The 23,235-nt window shown below is 37.8% G+C and overlaps 1 protein-coding gene across 8 annotated transcripts in view; it reads right to left on the bottom strand.

Annotated features, from left to right (window-relative positions):
* The window catches only part of LOC136254412 (N-alpha-acetyltransferase 50-like), an 854,489-nt gene that overhangs the window by 17,032 nt on the left and 814,222 nt on the right, over positions 1-23,235 (bottom strand). For 7 of the 8 annotated variants that reach the window (XM_066047142.1, XM_066047155.1, XM_066047147.1 and 4 more), the window contains exons 8-9: positions 11,254-11,352; positions 10,786-10,859 (exon numbers count right to left, since the gene is read on the bottom strand). The gene's annotated coding sequence lies outside the window, so the exon portion shown is untranslated. Of the gene's footprint in view, positions 1-4,591; positions 4,609-10,785; positions 10,860-11,253; positions 11,353-23,235 lie in introns of those variants that run through there. The other variant, XM_066047163.1, reaches the window with a different exon arrangement.

Raw genomic sequence — 23,235 nt, 5'->3', positions numbered from 1 at the left:
ATGCCAGTATATCAAGTTAGTCCTGGAGTCGGCCTCAATATTGATGCCATTCACTGAGACTGAAGTGTATAACAATACGTCCAGCAAGACTGGCACATTTAACATACGAAGATTGCCTTGTAGATACTACATGTAAGACCAAACAGAAGTTGGAGCTACCTCGTTTTGCTCATTTAGTTGGGAAAACATGAAATAAACAGGTGAGGTAAGGCATCACACCTCGTATAACATGCATGTACCATCACAGATTATCTACTCACCATAATATGCTAAAACTTTAGTAACCACTTCTTTGGACACTGTAGAAATACTCTAAATAATAGTTAGACGTCAAGAACCAGGGTTCTACGGGATTTAGAAAACCCTCAAGCCCTTAGTAGCGCCCTCGCTGTGCTCAGGCGCTACTAAGGGCCTGAGGGTTTTCTAAATCCCGTAGAACCCAGTGGTTCTTGACGTCTAACTTATTTAGACTACAACTCATTATTGTACCTTGAGTTGACAGCTGCTTGTAAATAGGAAATGTATGGCTAATTACTAGAAACAAGCCCTCTACACCTCCCGACATGGCGGGATCTCAGCGTGGCTGTTGCTACCCGTTTAAACGCCCATGCGTTGCCAATGTTACAGGCGCGTGCTATGTATCGAAGTACTGGATTCAGCGAGTGGACTACAACTCATTGTTGCTGTTGTTGTGCCTCGACAGCTGCTTGTAAGCAAGTAATGTAGTGTTGATTAGTACAAACAAGCCCATTACACCTCCTTCTAATTCAGTACGGCTGTTACTAGCCATTTAAATGCCCATGCGTTGCCAATGTTACAGGCGCGTAACTATCGTGTTTCGTATCGCCTCAGAGCGTGGTCTCTATTGGACATGACCGTGGCTCTACGAGATTTAGAGACCACGTTTTCAGCCAATCAAATTTCAGTATCAAATTTGTTGTACAATAAAGAATTGTGCAAACTACAGTGGAACCTCTGGGAATTTATTTTTGTCCAGATGTCTTAAGGATAGTACTGTTCATATGGGACCTGAACAAATGTCCATTACAAAGAGGTTGTCTATGATTCAGGGGTGTCCTTTTAGAGAAGTTGAGGAGTTTTGCTGAGATGGTCACTTATAGCAATCCACCTGTTTCATGACTGAATTTATTAGAGTCACTTTACACAAAACTAAAACCACAGGAGGTTGACCACATGTCATAGCCCTATGATGTATTACTACATTTGATTGCACAACCAAACACGGTGATATACCAGGACATTTTTAAATGCCCATATTTGGTAGTCTCTGTTAAGAGAAAGTGTCGGTATGGAATTACTGGGACATTTTTGCACTACTCAACTGCTAAACAGTTAGTGCACGCAAATCCTCCTGGGGGCATAACTAGTACCCCATAGGTGGCTGTACCATAGTGACAGTGTAGGTACTCAAATCCCCAACTGAACATTGGCGAATAGAAGTGCCCAGACTGACATACAGCCGCTCAGCCAATAACTATGGTAAAAGTTTGGTAGCGTCTAATCACTGGACTGGAATATTGGACTGGACTACACTACTGGACTGGAATACTGGACTGGAATACTGGACTGGACTACTGGACTGGAATATTGGACTGGACTACACTACTGGACTGGAATACTGGACTGGAATACTGGACTGGAATACTGGACTGGAATGGACTACTGGACTGGAATGGACTACTGGACTGGAATAGACTACTGGACTGGAATACTGGAATGGACTACTGGACTGGAATACTGGACTGGAATACTGAAATAGACTACTGGACTGGAATACTGGAATGGACTACTGGACTGACATTTTTTTGGTTTTTAATACTCTTGGGTGACCTGTGACAACATTTCAGCACTGAGTGGTGAATATGATCCTAAAAAGGTACTGTCAAATTGGTTCAATCAAATGTCTACTCTACAGTATAGCAGATACTGACATGTAGGTATTCCCAAAAGTATTTCTCTCACTCTTAGGCACAATTGATTATTGTGATATAACTTTATATAACATTATGTATATTGTGTGAATTGGTGACTAGTCTGTGTAATGGGGTACATTTAATTTACCTACTTTTAAAACTTGTACATACTGTGTGCTATGACCATGCTATTTTCTACTCCTATTAACAGCTATGTAAATGGCATTGTAATACAATTAACAAAATGCAGACATTTCATTCCAGTAATGAACTATAACCAGTTATACAATGGGATCAAATTTGTGTGTTCACACGCACACCATATGTTATAGAAAATTGCATCACAATAATCAAGTGTGCCTAACAGTGAGAGGAACATTTTTAGGTATACCTACATATCAGTGTATCTGCTATACAGTAGAGTGGATACTGTCAAGCAGTGATTAGAATGCATTTAATTGAACCCATTTGGCTTATCACAGCTACATTTTAGGATTAAAGTAGCATAAATATATACCACTCAGTGATGAAATGTTGTCACATGTACAGTGACCCCACCTTAAATATGCATGAAACCAAAAAATGTCAGTCCAGTAGTCCATTCCATTATTCCAGTCCAATAGTCCAGTCCAGTGATTAGACACTACCATAAAAGTTTATTTTATCACCTAGCAACAAATACCTTTATGTTAACTATGTAAACAATGGTGGTGAGAAACATAAACTACATCCCAACTGTCTTTGTTCATCTGAAATATGTCTGACCAGAAAGGAAATGGGCAGCAGATGGCCAACCATTATTTCACCCCTACTAAATGTCAACCATTGTTGAGATACCGTGTACCAGGTGCCCACTGGTGACACAGCAGGCTAGGCTGCTTAACATCAAGGTTTTCATTTATGGCTACACTAGGTAGACTGGAGCAGTGTTAGAAGTTTCTTGTTCAAGGGAGCAGTGCAACAGCAACTGGAATTAGTGAGCATCGAACCACCAACATAGCATTGGTAATTTACCACCAAAATAAGCCCCAGACTGGTACGCGCACACACTAACACACACACTACACGCAATTGAGACGAGCTCACTCACACCCCCACACACTTTGTATATAAAAATAGAATAGTAGTGACCATGAATACACTAGTGATGTGCGATATATCGAAAAAATATCGATTTCGCGATAATTTTGTCGATATCGTTATCGTATCGATTTTCGATACTACTTTAGCAGATTTCGATATTTATCGAAAAGGTAATATTTTGCGATAATTATCGAAATATTGAAGAATATTTCGATAAATCTACAGCATTTAGTGTGTGATTGCACAATCACGCTAGAAATGAAGGTTGGTTCTGTACTATCTAGCCACTTTAAAAACTTGTCTACCAGTTTCCTAGGCTTATTATTAGTTTTATGCAATAGTTTGTGTGTAAAGTGTATTTCAAGCATATTTATAAGTATCGGCCGCCCACGCAATTACACCACCCACACAATTAGAAATTATCGAAAATCGTATCGAAATTTAAATATTTACCCCAATATCATATCGATAACATATCGAAATAAAAATCCTGATATCGCACACCACTAGAATACATTATACAGTACACTATGAGTGGCTATGAATATACCATTGGAATTTCCCTTCAATACTCACATTATTATTATTTCACAGTGACAACTGTAAAATAGCAGAATTGAATATCTGATTTAATATCTTTATTAGCCTGAGTCTGCCTGATGTATTTACATCCAGTAATGATGGAAGATCCTCAGATTAGAATATGTAACCTAATTTAGAAAACCGTCGATATTCGCACAATTTTCAAAATGGATTTTATTTGTTCTATGTTTTCTACAGGGACAGAGGATTGGATTAGCTAAGTTTCAGCTTCCTAAGTTAAGCAGCATTGGAAATACAGCACTAGACAGCCGGACAAGCAAATAAATTGATATGTACAGAAGCTATCGAGAAAAGAATCTACAGGCGCTTACATAAACCATCATAACTTACTGATACAACGACGTATGGAATTGAATCTTCACTCATTGTGTTCGCCATGAATTTGTGCATCCACCAAGGTATAGTTTTTTCCCCAGACATGCTTCTGTGTTCGAGAAGGAAGGAACATTCACTGAAAAACGATCGTCGGTAAATTCTTTCGTCATTGCAACATAAACAAACGTCTGTAACTTTGAAATCTTTTCATGTATGGAGATGAAACAAAGAGTTTTGTACTCCCTATGAACAGGTGAACACGATGATGCCCAGGATTTGTCCACTGGACGCTTAATTCGCCCAGCAGTGAGGCGATAAAAACTTGCGTAACTTTTTTTCTGGAGCTTGCATTTTTACCAATAGTTTTAAATGCGTTTTATTCCAAAAGTACTATTGTGCGTATATCGACAGTTTTCCAAAATTCAGTCACATATTATGTACACTATCAGTGTAAAAAACTTTCTTTTCGATTTGTACTAATAAACAGGACTACTGTAGTCATGCAAATGACTAATTTGAATGTTGGCCTTTTAGAGAGGTGGTGTTTCTATACAGGTAACTACTAAGACAACAAGTTTCAATGTAACATGATTTAGATGATGAGATGCCACCATACACACTTACATAAAAAGACTCACCTGTTCACATCTTTCATTTGTTCCTGAAGATGTACCTGTAAAGGGTAGACACTGTTACAATCAGTTGTTGTAATTATATCATACTTGACAACTATTGTTAGAAATGTCACATGTGTGCATAAATGATGAGGTTTTGTTGTTATTGTCTGTGAAAAATTCAATGAATTCAATGTCAGGTGATAAAACAATGTCCATTCGTAAAACATTCCAGAGTACCATAGACGAGGGGAAATGATAGTTTGTATGTTTGTAATCTTGCTAATGGAACTTTGAAGTGATGAGCACAGTGACTTCATATTTCATAAGGTGGTATGGATAGGATTTAAATATTGTGGGTTGGAATATGAAGGATATTATTTATGATTTGTATAGAGTTATTAGCTTAGCTTGAGTATAGCATTGCGCCATGTGGCCCAGTGGAGGCACTCAAGCATATGAGTGACACTGGAAGCTAGTGTACGAAATCATTTAAGACTAATCTAGCCACACAGTGTTGAACTGATTCAATGTCCTGACAAAATACGTCCCAGCTGTGGATCCATGCCCTGGACCCCAAGGTTGACAGCCCCACTGGGCAATCCGGTCCACATTGGGCAATCTGGTCCAACAAGATCATCATACAGTACTGTATAGTAGGGACCACAAAGGAGTAGGCGTGGCCCACGAAATAATATCATCCAAAAACCAGTCTCAGTTTCTCCTGACGATGATGAGATAGTAGGTAAAACTAAGCCCAAACAAGCTTTCAGATCGACCCGAAATGTTTTCAACAAGTTTCTACGAAATTAAAAAAAATATTATTTAACAGAATTTTCTACTAACTGACTGATGTCTTCAGACAAGCGTAACTCGATAATGGCTAAGGCTAAGGGCTTGACTGTTCAACATCACTTCAGCCTGAGAGGTGCCTTTTGGCATACTGCAGTACGTAAAATGCATTCTTCATGGACTTACCAGTTTGTGTCCCATTTATCTTTGTTGACAGTGACATGTCGATTTGGTGGTAGCACGTGATGGTTTCCCTTCGTAACAGAAATCGTCCATATTCTTTATAGTGACTATTTTGTTAGCAGAGGTGCTTTTCAAACAGTTTTTGATTCATACTGCTGTGTAACGGGTTGAACATAGCCAACAATGAAGTGTTATGGATACTGCACTTTTAAGCCGGATGATAATTGATATAACTGGGGCATGCGGCACCATTTCTTTCAGTATGCAGGGATTGCAGAGGTGCTTTTCGAACAGCTATTGATTCAAAATGCTGCATAACGAGTTGAACATAGCTGACAACAAAGCGTAATGGATACTTCACTTTTCAGACGATAATTAATATAGCTGGGGCACACGACACCATTTCAGATGCGGTATGCCTGGGTCCACCAGTCATAATAATTATTTACAAAAAAATGTCAACAAACAAGTACACAAAGAAAATTGAAATTTTCAACAGACCATAGCACATCAATAAAAAGTACTGAAACAAGCTGGAGTAGTCCATGATATTAAATCACAGTAAAACAATAAGAAGTGCTATATCCTACCTTAGCTTTAGTCATACAGTAGCTCCATGTTACCATGACAACCTAGGCAGCCTATCTCATGATTCTTGATGTCACAATTGACAGTTATGATCTGTGGACTGTCATCTTTGTTATACACTAATCCTACATATACACAACCAGTAAGATAGTAGTAACAGGTAGTGACACAAGTAGTGGTTACATCATGTATGTATGTTATCACATCATTTGAACACACACAGTATACACTATACACACAATACAATACAAGGTTGTGGTATACATGACAACAACTACCATCACTACTTCAATGATTCTTTAATACACTAATTTGTTAACATATTTGTTATATCATACCTATGATACACATGTACAGCATGTGATTGTTCTATTAGAATATTGTACATGACTGATATATTAGTAGGGCTGGGACGAAGCTCCAAATGTTTCGTGGGTTCGAAGGTTAAGTAAATTTCTAATTATAAAAGTATCCTTCGAAGCTTCGTGATACACTCATAGTCTATGAAAGAATTACAAATAAACGTTGCTATGTTTATTGCAGCTGCTTGTTTATCTTGCATGATCAATGTTCGTCTCTTCGCAGTCAATCTTTGTGTACCATGCCCACTTTAAGCCTTCGCAGTTTAGCTTACTACTGTAGCTGTAGCCTTGTACAGCTTATAAAGTGATAGATAATACATGGAAAACATCCTTTTAGCCATTAGTTGGTGTTTACCAATGCATGATTACAGTACAGCGGTCACACCCATTTGCAATTGATCAATCATGTCATTCAGTACTGCTGATATGCGCTTTCTAAATGTTTATAAACTTATTAGAAAGATAAAACTTAAGAAAGATGTGCATACGTAAATACAAAAAACCTGTAACTTGTATAGCTAACACTGAAGCTTTGAATGTTCAAATTATATATTAGCGAATATTCAAAGATAAATTTCAATATTCATCCCAGCCCTAATCTCAATCTCCAGTAACACTAAGAGGTGTGGTTGTAGTGCCTTGTTTTCTACAGTTAAACCAAATGGTATAATTGCAGCTACTGTGTTCTGATTTTTGTAGTGAACCAATTAGCTACATCATTAAGGTGGCAAAGAACTGATTAGGGACAGTCGTACAAAGTTAATTGGACAGCATATTTGTGGTAATGCACAAACAAAAGTGGAAATCCATAGACCACAATGAAGCATATCAGTGGACTAACAGAACAAGTTCTGTCAGACCACCTAGTAACTTTTACTTCACTGGTGAATAGTACCAGTTGCTATCATATGATCACTGTTATGTGAAGTAATCCCTGACCAAACATGGGGCCAAGTACTTTTGAGTTTGCAAAGTACAAGTATTCCAACTGAAATCACGAGAGTGTCTAAATAAAGTACAAGTACAGTACATTTTCCCATAGCAAAATTTATGTAGCCGTGCATACAGTTTTATATTCACAGAACTATTACACTGCATAATAATCATTTTTAAGTCTACTATCCTCAGGTTTAAATTCCTTTCCTGCTATGCTAAATACGTAACTGCTTAATTGGAGTAAATGATACAAGTACTATTTGCCACAATGGAAAGAGAAGGATGGTGTTTGACGTAGAAGGATACTAATGGTATCTAAATGGTGTCCGGATGCTGTGGTACCTAAATTAATACACACCTCTAAAGAAAGTGTCGGTATGGAATTTCTGGGACACTTTTCTGACTTTTACACTACTCAACCGCTAAACAATTAGCGCAGGCAAATCCTCCTGGGAGCATAACTAGTACCCCATAGGTGGCTGTACCATGGTGCAGTGTAGGTTCTCAAATATCCAACTGAAAATTGGCAAAAATAGGTTTTGAAATATCATCAGATCTATAGTCACTCAGCCAATAACACAAAGATCTACAGTATAAAGCTTATTATATCACCTAGCAACAAATACCTTTATGTTAACTATGTAAACAATGGTGGTGAGAAACATAAACTACATCCCAACTGTCAAACCAGAAAAGGAAATGAGCTGCAATCTTGTTAATCTGATCAGTAAATAGCTGATGGCCAATTGTTATTTTCACCCCTGACTGAATGTTGCCCGTTGTATTGGATTTTTCCAAGATCTTGCAGTATACAAAGTGCCATGAACTAATAATACGTGTGCATCTGGCAAAGCGAGTCATTGCTGATTCAGTTTCACACATCATTATAATACTGTCAGTATGATTAATGAACAGTAGAAGACTACCACAAGTTATTGATGGTACAGTATTTGTATCTGTAATGTATGACCACGCGGTTTAATTCCCAATTTTGTAACTCGCATGGGTGTGCATTAGCACATAGCACTTTGTATACTACAAGATCTTGGAAAAATACAGTATGAGATACAGTTAACACCAGATGAAAATTGATGACACAGCAGATAAGTTCTTCCCTACAGCGTAGCAATGTAAAAAATCTTGCTCAAGGAAGTGACTGGGAATTAATGAGCATCAAACCTTAAACATATCATTGGTGTTTTACCACTAGGATAGGCACCAGCCTGGCACACATGCCAACACACACACACACACTACACTACACACACACACACACACACACACACACACACACTACACACACACACACACAACACACACTACCAGAGTCGCCCAGAGAAATTAAGAGGCCCAGGAAAAAGAGTTAAAGTGGGGCCCCAGGGGCAAGAAGGGTTCCACTCTGAATCACAACTTCAGCCTAGCTGTAAGTTGAAGACCAAAAAAAAGTCAGTGCTGACAATGACAATAGCTTCCCCTCACCAACCATATCTCCTTATTTATAAGCTTGCTACTGAAACTGTGACTGCTCTATTAGAGTATTTGGATCTTGACTGCTCTATTAGAGTATATCAATCTTTTAAACAGTTATTCAAGGGGGGTTCCCTAGGGGCCCCTTTCAAGTTGGGGGCCCGAGTCAAAATTCCCCCCGTGGGTGGCCCTGCACACTACACATACACACCACAGACTATATAACAGATGCTACAGACTACAGTACTCCACATATGTACAGTACATTAACACACGACCTATGCTCTATACCGCACACACACACCACACACATGTTTTGTATCAACAATTTAGGATAAGCAGATTTGTTGTGGTAGTATGAACTTTAATTTATCACTACAAGTAACTCCTTACAAGGTGTAGTTCATTGACATACATGGGTGGATATAGGGAAAAATTATATTTGATAAATGTACAGAAACTATATATGTGACCGAATCTGAAAGAATCCCATATGTTCACACAAGCCTAATTTTACAGTAGAATGCAATGGGTGGAATATTTAATGAAATCAAAAAAAATATTAGTAAAATTTTTAAGTAGTTGTTTTACAATCAAGTAAAATGACAACACCAAAAACCTTGGTATCATTGTGATCCCCAACGTAAGAGGATTCCAAGATCTTTGTTTCATGTCAGTACTCCCAAGGAGAAGGAAGATATGAGCATTTGCCTGCCATGCATTGCATGAGCAGTTCACTACTGTTTTTTCCCCTCACGTTTTCGCCTTCGCCCTGGTGAGCCTGGAAGACAAAACTCACCCAGCAATGGATTTGCCTGTTCATGGAGAACCTGATGGTAAAAGTTGCATCTTGGTAGAGGGCTGCGTTTCAGTGTACTGTAAGTTATGATTGATTAATTAATTTAACCCTTTGGCCCCTATGTTAATAAAAAAAGTGTTCCGTTAAATGCGAAAGCCAATGTATTGGCTTTTGTTACAAGCATGCATTCAAACATACATATCTTGTAAACAAAATATCCTATGAATATACGGTTTGGACCACGCTACTCTGTGGTTAATGGGAAATACCCTAAGCTTTATCCGAACATTGTAGCACTATCAAGCATGAAGTAAGGGCAATATGCGTTTGAAAGAATTTTCGGCCATTTTTAAGATGATAATTGCTACGATACTACCTGTCATAAAGGAGAGACGGAATAAAGAAGGTTAGTAAAACTTATATGGTGTTGTAGATCTATCCTTCGTGAGTAGTTTAACACAAACCACGAAGGAATAGGTTGTTCCTACATGGAGTAACAGGAGCCCAAATTTATATGTCAAAATGCGTATTTTTCGTAAAATAACTTTCGTTTTTAAGAACCAAAGCCAATATTTAGGGGCCAAAGGGTTAAGTGCCTGTAGTTATTTTCCGTATTGTCACTGTACAAATCGATTTATCTGCTGTTGCCACTTTGTAGCACCACAACTTCAAAAGTTCATGGCTTCTAGAGCTGAAACTTCGGTTGACCATACCTTTGGCTATCTAAATAAAATAAAATGGAATCTGATAAATGTGCTAACATATGGGGTTCTAGCAGATCCGATCACATACATCACAGAGCTGTCTATCACAACATATACCACAAAGCCACCTAACTTCAAAAGCAAAATTTAAGGCCCAGATCTTATAGACCCTGGCTGGCTACAGTACATTATAATGTACCACAGCCTAGATGTGGGAGCAGTACTGCCAGTTTCTTTTACAAAAAACTCAAGCCAAATGATACAGCCACTACATGAACACATATCACAATAATACAGTCCTTCAGACTCTATGAGCTTTATATTGTGACATTTAGAACACATTTTAGTCTAAAATACAAGTACAGTACAAGTGACATACACACATACCCCACAACTAAAACTTACTCATGGCTAACAGGTTAAATGTACTGAAAGTCACATTGGTCGACTCCTCTGCTCTTAGTTGTACATCCAACCTCCTATTAATGCATACCATACACAATTTATCATAATAGTTTACAAGTAGTGTGTGTGTGTGTGTGTGTGTGTGTGTCTGTCTGTGTGTCTGTCTGTCTGTCTCTCTCTGTGTGTCTGCGTGCGTACATGTGTGCGTGTGTGGTATGCATACATGCATGTGAGTATTTTGTGAGATGAGACAGTGTGGAACGTGCACATGATCTGACTAACAGAACACTTGTACAATAATGATAAGGAAAAATCACAACTCACGCTTCACAATTTTCACAGGTATACATGTGTAGGTGACTTTGTGAGATGAGTGTGGAGAACACACATGTACACAAACACACATACAGTACATACACAAAGATACACACACACACTAATATTATATCCTGTACATGTACACATTACCTGTCATTATCTCCACCAGTAAATTTCAGTGACACACTACACCAGTGTTATCAAAGATGAAACCATCAATACCACAGGCTTTAGCCTTCTCACATGTCCCTAGTGGGATAGCATAAAAATATATTATTATCACATGACCACTTGTTACCATGACTACGGTGTGACTGACAACCATAATAAACAAGATCATTAAAATGAATATCAATGTACAAAATATGGATACAATTATTTTATTACACACAATTACAAGGAATACAACACATTGCAAAACTATGGACTGTCATGTTTGTTAATAAAAACACATATACATACCAACTCCTACACAGCTATGTACTGTAGACAGCATAAGGCCTGATACAGTTGTATACAACTTCTTCACCTTTGCCTCTGTCTCCAGTCAACACAGAACAGTATTGTTGATATATGCTAAAATCAAATGAGAAAAAGTAGTTACAGGTATAATAACTGTTTAGTAATTATTCCAATGTGATAGACATACAATTCACGCAACAAATTGGGCTGTAGGGTAGTTCCACAAAGGATATACATATAATAGCACAACCAACTAGCCTACACACTAGTACAGTTAGTATAGATACAGGGGAAGGGGTTAGGCTTTGAGTAGCTGTAATGAATGTACACTGTATGCAGATTTTTTATTTACTTTTTTTTACTTACAGTAAATGCAAGTCCGTAAGATCAGGAGCCCATTAGCAGGCTCCTGGTGAGATAATTGTACCAGCTTTACTGTAGCTCATACATGCATAGAAGTGATGTTGTTTAGTAGTCAAACCACAACACTTGTAAACTGTACAATCAAACAAATCATTAAACTGTGTCACATACACACATCATGATGGACATATACAAGTGACTGAGTATTCCATAATTGAGCCCAGCAACAGAACATCTTCCCTACCACAAAACATTTTATCTTCTGATGTTGGCCATTTCTAATCCCTTACACTTCTGCTCATAACATTTACATCCACTATACTGGTTACCTACCCTGGGAACTCTTCATTGTCACAACCCACAATCAAACTGTTTATGAACATCTTCAATTGGAGTAGTAGCAGTGCTCTTGTGGATACTAAACCCACTATCCATTTTGTTAGAAGTATCGGCATCTTCATTTACTCCAGAAATTTGAACACAGTAAACTTTGTGTGTATGTGGTACTTCTTCTCAGTTGGTATTTACGTAGTAATCCTGATTGTTGATCAGTCTCATTACAACATCTAGTTTATAGAACTACACAACAGAAACACTTGTATACATTACATTTCATAACAAACTATTTGTCAATTTGGAAGTATAGCTCAATTGTATACATGATTAGGGCTCGGTAGAAACCATACAGGTAAAGGAGCTAATTGTGTTAATCCTAGTAATTACTGTTCTAGTATCATCAACCTACAGATACTGTACATGATAATGGCATTTTCTTGGATCCCTAAATGAGTCGTGATCCCGTACCATCTGTACTTGGCTACACGACACACTACTGTGTGTCTCCTATTTTAATATTTTTGTAGTATATACTCTAACAGAGCACAAACACTTTTAATACAACACACATAAAATTTCCATTTGATAGACCTATGAGATTATAAAACTTTATTACTCTAATGTACTAAACTAGAACCTTCATTATGTATAAGGTAGAATGAAGTGAACAACTGACAGCAATGGTGGAGTGGTAACGAGTTTGATCTTATACTGTAGGTGTGGAGGTCCCTGGTTCACCCCTGGAGAAAAAATTTCCAACTTTTGTTTACTTCTCAGTGACTGTTCTATCAATTGCGCCTGTTTCACATGTTTGGATTTTGCTCTTTAGCTAATACTCTCAGTACTTTGAAACTACAAAAGGTTTGCACTGTGATAGTTACCTCATGTGTAGAACTGTTGCACCGATACACACATTTGCTTATACTAAAGTTTATGTGTGTAAATTACATTTGTAATGACAATGTAATTAATTGCATGAGCAGCCAATTTTTATAATGTTTGCTACTGTTTTGCCACTAACCCTTTCACGGAAAAAGAAACCAAGTAGTTACAAAACAGCTAATCCAGCTTATCAAACAGTATTTTAGTGGAATTCCAGAAGAGTGATTGACTACCATATAGCCTAAATATTTCGAGGGTAAATTTTTCGAGGTTGAGCAATGTTGCTAAAAATAAAATTTTCACGGATTTGCAAACACTCCCAAAATGTATTAGACTATATGGAGATTTAAATATTTCGAGGATAAAATTTTCGCTGGTAATACCGAAAACTGCAAAATCAGCAAATTTCCCCCTTTGAAATATTTAGGCTATACAGTAATTGTGTGGGTGCCAATAAATATACACAGCATGCTATAGTCTTGCAGCCATACTTTCGCAAACAATCAAGCCTAAAACAGTTACAGCAAATAAATGTTGTACCACTTACTGCTCCATTCACCACTTTCTTTACTTTCACCTGTTCATTGCCATCATTAATGATTGAATGTGGGTTTCATTAATTGACATATTTGCTTCATAACCGATACTTGTAAAATTAGCTAATATTGGCTGTTTTCAGTATACGTAATTCAACCAATTATCGGTACAACATTAATGTACAACATTAATGTGTTGACTGATTTTCAAGTTATTACGTCAAGCAGATTACCCTGTAGGCATGACAACAAACTGTAATTCATTTGATCTGTATATGAAAATTAGACTGTGAATATGTTGAATTATGCTCTTACTGCCCCCAAAAATTTGAAGTCAATTCAGTAAAGCATACGCAAGTTATTGTGATTATTCTAAAGTGTGAAAAAAGAACGTGTAAGAAGATTATGAAGAAAAATACAAAGAAAAACTGAACTTTAAAGGCACATATCTCAATGACGGTTGAGAAGATTCAACTCAAGTTTGGTAAAGGAGGTGCCCCACTCCAAGGGAGTTTCCACAGCAAAACTGGTTAATTTCCATTCAGGTGCTATTGTTCTACGGATGTGTGAAAATGGCATTTCTTGGTTCAGTTGTGTAACAAATCACCCTAATACAGTAGTCCCTCTATTATCCAGCTGTTGATTAACCGAACACTTAGTTATCTGAACTGTATAAACGACTGTTCTATTAGAGTATTTTGACGAATGTGTATGTTCTATTAGAGTATTGAACAGAGTTGTAAATATGCATGAATGGGCTTCTATTATCCGAACTTTTCAATTATCTAAACTCACATCAGGCCAAATAAGTTTGGATAATGAGATTCACACAAATAGCAGTCTGATGATTCCTTGTAGTGAGGTCATCAAAAATGAATAATATTAACATCATTACAGCCATTTCTTGGCCGCCACCTTTGATTTTCTAACTTTTTCCTTTTTCACCATGGCCTTTCTTGGAGGGCCACACCTTTTTTCACAGCTTGGCTGTTTTGACAAAGATCAAACAGTACAATAGTACTGTTTAGTAGGGTTCCACCTAAAGTGACTTGCAGTCTGAGATACGTACCACTAAAAATGCAGCATCTAAAAACCACCATAAAAAATGATACAAAACAAAATCACCTTATATGGAATAGTAAAATACAGCATTAAAACAAGAAAACACTTACAGATGGCTGGATATAGAACTTTTAAAATAATTGTCAGAACACGTATTTTAGTCTGCCTCACTGCCTGCCTGACCACAGTCGTTAAGGCTAGAGCCCAAACAAGGCAGCACACACCCACCATTTTCCGCCACAATGACAAACTCACCATGTACGTTTTTGTGGTTCCCACAAATATCTTCCTTCTATGCTTCCTTTTATCCTTAATTAAATGGTGGAATAAACTCGTGCAAATTATTACTTTAGGGTTCCAGTGATAAAAGGTAGTGAAACAAGAGATGATGGTAGCTACGTATGAGGAAAAATCACTATTTGGTATTGTAGTAATGTGAGAAAATTCCTACTTTGGCATTGAAAAGATGGTTACTTGAGGATTCATATAATTGTTATAGGCTACACAAGCACATAGTACTCACATGCTCTTCTTTCTCAGTTATAGTATTTGCAGTCATAAAATACAGTAAGCAGAATTGGGCACTATTGCAGCAGTTCACTTCTACTTGCACTGTATACTGAAACATTTGTACTGTATACACAATATGCTGTACACATTGTAATCACATGTTAACTACACATGTGTACACTACATATTCACTAGTGTCATGAATGGTATACTGTACAAACCTTATATCATGTGTAGGTGTAGACTGAGAAGTGTTGAGTATTTTCAGTTAAGACTTATAACGGTGTGATATATCTCCCAATTCTACTCTGAACTACCTGTAAAATTATGGTACATGTTTACAAGAATGATTACATTTGAAAGGACACTTGTGTGTATAAAAAGACCACCTCTCAAAACCAGTCAACTTTATGTCAAAATATCATTTGTGAAATTTACATGTGACAGTCTAAGCAAAAACCACATACGTAGTTTGTACAAGCATATACTTTAATAATTTAATGAAAGTTTTAAAATAGGTAAAATTACGCTTACATCTACTGCACAAAAATTGCCTTGCAGATACTAGGACATGGACCAAACAGAAGTTGGAGCTACCTGATTTTGCTCATTTAATTGGGAAAACATGAAATAGACAGGTGAGGTAAGGCATCACGCCTTGTATAACATGCATGTACCATCATGGATTATCTACTCACCATAATAATGCTGAAACATTGGTAACTACTTCTTTGGATACCGTAGAAATACTAGACAATAAAGAATTGTGCAAACTGAAGGGGAACCCCTCTAAGATGGAAACCATTGGAGAATTTAGTTTTGTCCTTTATAAAGAGGTGTCCTTAGTTAAGGGTAACACTGTTTAAATGGGACCTGGACAAAAGTCTATTGTAAAGAAGTTGTCAACAATTCAGGGGTGTCCTTTTAGAGGGGTTCCACTGTATGTGGGGTTTTGCCAAGATGGTCACTTATGTAGCAATCCACTTGTTTCATGACTGAATTTATACTCCTTTTGCACCACTTAACTGTTAAACAGTTAGTGCATGCAAATTGTCCACGTGGGGGTAGAACTAGTACCCCATAGGTGGCTGTACCATAGTGACAGTGTAGGTACTCAAATCTCCAACTGAACATGGTGAATTGTGGTATTCAGACAAATGTCAGACCATTGATCTGACATATCTATCACTTAGTCAGCTACTCAGCAAATAAGATCTTAACAGTAAAAGCTTATTTTATCACCTAGCAACAAATACCTTTATGTTAACTATGTAAACAATGGTGGTGAGAAACATAAACTACAACCCAACTGTCTTTGTTGATCAGTCCAAAAAGAAAATGGGCAGCAGATGGTCAACTGTTATTTTCAACCCTACTGAATGTCACCCATTACGTGAGATACTGTTTTACCAGTTGGTGACACAGCAGGGTAGGCTGCTTCCTCAACTAACATCAAGGTTTCATTTAGGTAAACTGGAGCAATGTTAGAAGTTTCTTGTTCAAGGGAGCAGTGCAACAGCAACTGGTGAGCATCAGACCTTGAACATAGCATTGATAATTTACCACCAAAATAAGCTCTAGCCCAGTGGCGTAGCCATACCCAGGCAAGCCAGGGCATTGCCCTGGCATCAGACTACACCATCAGCCACTCAGAGCAATTAAAGATATGGGCTGCATTAAAGTACATACTTACACAATACTAACCGTGTTATTGTCGCCAATGTTTTCTTTCCAACTATATAGTCGATGGACAGAGATGGGGTTATCCAAGAGATTTTCCCTACAAGTAAGTGGATTGTGTACAAATAATAGGAGGCAATAAATAGAAGTGAGATCACATGATTACAAAAAACCGTGCAGCATTGGTGACGAGCAGTGAAGGACAAGAAGTGGTATTAACTCTTCCAGTATAGTGGGATGGACAGTTATCATTTGGATGAACATGTATAACTATCAGTATGGTGAAAATTTGGATCAGAGGTGAGGTAGCCTAGGCATTAGCACCCACTTAGCCGTGTAGATACCACTTAGTGATAGTTTAAATGGTATGGAGTACTCGTTCAGTTAGCAATTGTTTCCTGTTTTGTTTCTAGGCGGAAAAGTCAGTGGCACTGGCAGGGCATGGTCATCACGTGATACAACACTAAAAGGCCTCGTGCTTTGATTCAGGATACTTCCTAGTCTAGTATTACAACATGTACAGAGAGGTGTAAGGAATAAGGAGGCTAATAGCTAGCTAGCATTCACTTATAGTAAGGTTACAGTACATTAGTCATTTTGCATACAGTAGTGTAGGTATACGTAGTGATACATACACAATTTTAAAATGCTGTATTGATGTCCATATGAAGATGGGTATGGGTATGTGTATGTGTGTTGCACGGTCGAATGACTTGCCCGCCCAATGCCCTGGCATGACAAAAAGTCTGGCTACACCACTGCTCCAGCCCAGCAAGTGCACGTACTCATATAAAAAAATTGATTGGTGGTGACCATGAATACACTATGCGGTATGCTAAGAGTGGCTATGAATATACCATAGGAATTTCCCTTCAATACACACATTATTAATATTTCACAGTAACAACTGTAAAATGGCAGAATTGAATACCTTGTATTTACCAGTAATAAAGGAAGATCCTCAGATACTATTATGTATATTATCAGTGTAAAAAAAATCTATTCTTTATGATTTGTACTAATAAACAGGTGCTGTATTACAATTGTGCCACTGGCTAATTTAAATGTTGGCCTTTTAGAGAGGTGGTCTTTCTATACAACTGACCACAAGTTTCACTGTAACATGATTTAGATGATGAAATATCATCATACACACTTACATAAGAAGACTCACCAGTAGATGATGTCCTCATCTTTCATTTGTTCAACCATTAGTTTTAATGTACCTGTGAGGGGTAGAAGCAGTTGGCATAAATCACTTATATACTGTGCTGTGGTGTTCACTATACAACAGTGTGTGTGTGTGTGTGTGTGTGTTGTGTGTGTGTGTGTGTGTGTGGTGTGTGTGTGTGTGTGTGTGTGTGTGTGTGTGTGTGTGTGTGTGTGTGTGTGTGTGTGTGTGGTGTGTGTGTGGTGTGTGTGTGTGGTGTGTGGTGTGGTACACACAGCGTATCGTGTGAGTGTAGTGTGTACATGTCATGTAAGACTAGAGAGTGACTGTATAACAAGGTACGGAGGAGTTTCACCCTGATATCAACAGATACTGCTAGTACTATACTCACCAGAGTGCACACTATATTGCTATGAACACACACAATATTGTAAACATCATAAGCTCTAAATATAATAAGGCTACAATGAGAGAGTGTGTAGCATGCATATGAACTATGAACTAACTATGAGAACACTTTGTCTACTGTTTCAAAGGTACATACAAAATATATTTATCATGTACTGAAATGTACATTGAAGGATGTGTGGCACAGGTGTGATGCGCTTCACAAACTATGTTCATGGACTGAGCAGGCAACAACTTCTTAACAGCTCTTGTCATGCTGGATATAACCACACACAATATCATTACACACAAAAGTATGCATGTGTGTGCACACACAACTCTACAGAGTTCCTAAGAGTTCACAATTTTTTTTTTGCGTGAATACTGAAACAGTACAAACACACACAGTGTACCTGACTTTTATTGAACTACTGTATGAGGTTCAAATGTTACATGTATGTTACAAGTAGTGCTGAGCGATATGTTTGGTTGCAAGGATATAACAAGCTGTGTATATTTATCGGCTACCCACACAATTAGTAGATTGCTTCGCGAAGGGTTTAGAATCCCACTAAAAACACTGCTTGAGAAGCTGGCTTATAATGAGCAGTTTTATAACTATTTGGCTTGCTTTTTTCATAAAAATTGGCTGCAACAAAAATTGTTAAATATCAGCTGCCTATGCATTTATTTACCTAATTAATGAGCTTACAAGAAAACCAAGCAAATAATAATCTATGAAAGTGTTAATCATGTTTAGCACGTTTATTAGCACTTGGATGATTGAATATCATCACTCCTCAAGCAAAGTGCAATGATCGTGATATTATTGTATCATGAATAATACTTCAATATGTGATTTTTATACTATCACTCAGCACTAACACTAGTTACAAGTGTACACAATGTGGTTATAACAACTTGTGACTAGCCATGGTAAACAGATACACATCACTTTCTTAAATGAATCTCCACTAGCCACTGGGGAACTGAGCTGTACAGCAGTTTTTAACAAATAAAACGCACAAGCGTGCACACACGTACACTACAAACACTGTACTCACACACACTCATGCACGCAAACACTTACACACATACCAACTGAAAGGTGTAGAATGTATCAGAAGGTGCATAACTGTGGGGTCTAGTGTCGGCAGGTGAAGAAAGCTTTAAATAATCTGTGAGACTGTGAAGCTCTGTACTATAGGTGTGGAAAGTAGAGGATATTTCTACTAGAAGGTGTAGGACTATAGGATGAGATAGAAAACTGAAGGATTATTAATGGTAAATCTGGACATGTATGACAACAAGATACAGACTACCACCACTTTGTGTGTATCATTGTGATATATTACCTATCACATGTTGACTCTACACATGTACACTACATATCATCTACTAGTATGTCACAACCAGCATTCATACCTTGTCAGTGTAAGTTATGGAAAATGCGGCAGCTGTTGCGTGGTCCCAGCTCTACTCTGAACTGCCTGTAATTAGTTAACTACATAGGCTACCAGAGTTGGTGTCTGGTAGATCCTCAGAATTGTATGTCCCTTGCAAGCCTAAGTTTTTTCTGTATGTGTAGCTGTACCACAATTCTGTAAAGCAATATATTAACACAAAACAAAATAATTAGTGCGCGTTTACAAGAATCATCACAATGAAAACACTAGGTTAATTAGGTGGGGACTATTCTACGGAACGGAACGGAACGGAACGGAACGGAACGGAACGATGGACTAAACCACGGAACGGAACGCTTTCTCAAATTGAAGCTTGCAACTTACCATTGCTGAAACTTCCCTTATAAGTTAGCAGTGGCATCTCCAGTGGGTAATTAAACATAAGATAAAAAGAATTAACGGATCGATTGTGGGTTTTTGTTGGTTGTCATTAGTAACGAAGTATTATTGTGGGATGAGCTGTATCAGTGATGTTCATCCATACGGAAGGGAACTTTATGTGAGCTGTTTTTCTTATTTAGACTTTAGAAAACAGTCTGGGCCAGTCTTTCAAGTCATAAGTCGGTGTATAAATAAAGCAAGCAGGAAGATACTGGTAACAGGAAAGAGCCAACTTGAAGAATTTTGTGCAGTGTGTGAGGAGCAAATATTTTGGCAGACCGCAAGGAGGGTATATTCTGCAAACATCACTGAAGTGTATGCATGGAGTTATTTATATATTAACAGCTGGTGCAGTGGACTAATGCCGTATTCAATAGTGAGCTGATTTTATCTGTTGCACAATTCAAGGATGTGTCTGACTGCTAGCCTTGAATCAGGCTAAATGCCAAAACTCCAAGATCAGCCAAATCTCTATTATAAGCTGCCACCAGGCAAACGTGATTTGGACCAGGATGTGTGTGTAATTTCAATGTATCTAGTCAGACCTGAAATGGAACACTCACATTAATTACATACCACCTAAGAATCCTAGGATTTCTTAAGTGTAACATTCACATGCTTCACTTCAAACAAAACAGGTTAAATTTGTTCGTCTATTTTCAAGTGATTCCCAGTCCAGCTGGTCCATAAAATTACAATGGGATCACATGTATTTGTTACAGTGCGGGCTGTCCTGTGTTGGATCTACTCTAGAGTTGAAATTTCAAGGTATAGACTCACTGCCAATGTACTGACACTAGTACTGTTGTAGCATGTTTAAGTGGAGGACAAATGAAATAGTAATGCTAGATTATTTATGTATAAAAATTTTTCATAATGAAATTGATATCCCATTTTGATTTGTACTTCCACTTTGCAACATATTCAAGAACAAGAAACTACCACACTTAATTTCCAACCACTGTCATTAATTAACCAAGATCTCACTAGTCTGTAATTCGCCTTACTGTAGTGATTTTATTGATTCATCTGTATGTTTTCTTCATTTTCCTTTGAAGTTGTACCAAGAGTTCATAATAAGGTGGAGAGTGTCTAACTTGAATGCATTCACCAAACACCTTGCTTAAAGTAACGCCTCTGGGCTTATTTCAGAACAAAGGCTTTACCTTCTTCAGCAACACTAATCAACAGTTTTCTATCCCCCAGTAAAGGTGTTGATTTGATGAAAGCTAGGTGAACTTTACGTAGGGTGTTTGTACAGGCCATACTGAGAGTTAGACACTCTCCCCCATACAAATCAGTATTACGAACTCTTGGTTGTACAGTATAGGTAAACAAAGATAAGTTTCTCTCCCATCTTATTCTAGGATTTCTATTGACAAGGAAATTCAATTATTTGTATAAAGGCTCAAAATTGAGAAAATATAAAGAAAGTGAATTAATATTATACAGTCAGTTTGCTTTTGGATATTTAATGTCTCCAACCACAACAAAAATTCGATGAATCCATGTATCTCATCACTGGTCGTCTGAACATTCTGAAAGTGATACCTCACTCAATCAACCATATATTCTGTTTATTAGACTGAATAAAGTCATGATTACCTAAACAATCAATTAATGTTTTATAATTATCCTATTCCATTTTCCTGGAGGTTCCACTGATAAAATGCAATTTCAGCAATGATAGCAGCTAGCCAAGCTGCAAGTTGATTCAAAAAGCATTCCATTCTGTAAAATAGACCCCATCCAGAATTCAACTCAGTACTCAGGCTGAGATATCTGACAATAGTCCACTACTCTGTTAATGAATCATTGATGTTCACACAATATAGCCTCCTTGAGGTATCTGAATGTTTGCTTCTCACACACTGCACAAAATTCCTTTAGATTCTGCTTAGACTGAGTTGATTCAGCTTGTCACTATACTTGTTTCCTTTGTAGTGTAGCTATACGCATACTGACTCTGATTTATGCCGATTAGAAAGGCTGGGCCTCAGACTGTACATTCTAAAGTCAAGTAAGTAAAAATAACTCACATACTAGTAAAAACAAGTCATGCATTAAGTTCCCTACTTGATATATCCGAAGATGAACACACTGAGTCAGCTATTCCCACAATTAGTACTTCGTTACTAATGACAACCAATAAGAACCCACAATCGATCCTTAAATTCGTTTTATCTTTCTTGGGGTACGTTTGATTACCTGCTGGAAGTGCCACTGATAACTTGTACAGCAATGGTAAGCTGCAAGCTTCAATCTGAGAAAGCATTCCGTTCCGCAGTTTAGTCCATCATTCCGTTCCGTTCCGTTCCGTTCCGTTCCGTTCCGTAGAATAGTCCCCACCGGTTAATTACAGCTAATATATTCCACACATATACACTATGGTATACAATAATTTTATCAACATACGGTCTAGAGGGATGGGAGCACTGCAACCATAAACGCAACGAGTAACAAAACAAGTGCCTTCAAAAAATATTGTCTTGCACGCCTTTCTTTTTGTTAGCGCACCTCGAGGCGCACCTAAAAGTACACTCTCGTCCGTCTGCAAGAGTACTAGGCAGTATAAAGCTGATGACGAGGAGGAAGCTAGCAGGTTATCTAAGAAAGATCGAATCAGCAGTTTGAGCGATGGTGCATGGAGTGGAGGAGGCAAGGGCAGCTCGAGGTGCAGCGCCGCTACCTTGAATTGCCTGACTTGGCTGATGCTTGTTTTAAGTACCTACAGCTGTGTGTACTAATAGACTCGAGCAGTTTGTCGCGTGCCATATATTACAGTATAAGGTGTAACCTACGGTTACCGGTTCCCAGAGCTCTCAACTGGTGGAAATCACTTTGAGAACATGCACTATCAAGCAAGGGGTGGTAGAACCATCTACGACCGGAATCA

The sequence above is a fragment of the Dysidea avara genome, chromosome 1, assembly GCF_963678975.1.
Source record: "Dysidea avara chromosome 1, odDysAvar1.4, whole genome shotgun sequence".
In the NCBI taxonomy this organism is placed as follows: domain Eukaryota; kingdom Metazoa; phylum Porifera; class Demospongiae; order Dictyoceratida; family Dysideidae; genus Dysidea; species Dysidea avara.
Note: the sequence above shows the minus strand (reverse complement) of the source record. Positions and strands in the feature narration are given on the sequence as shown.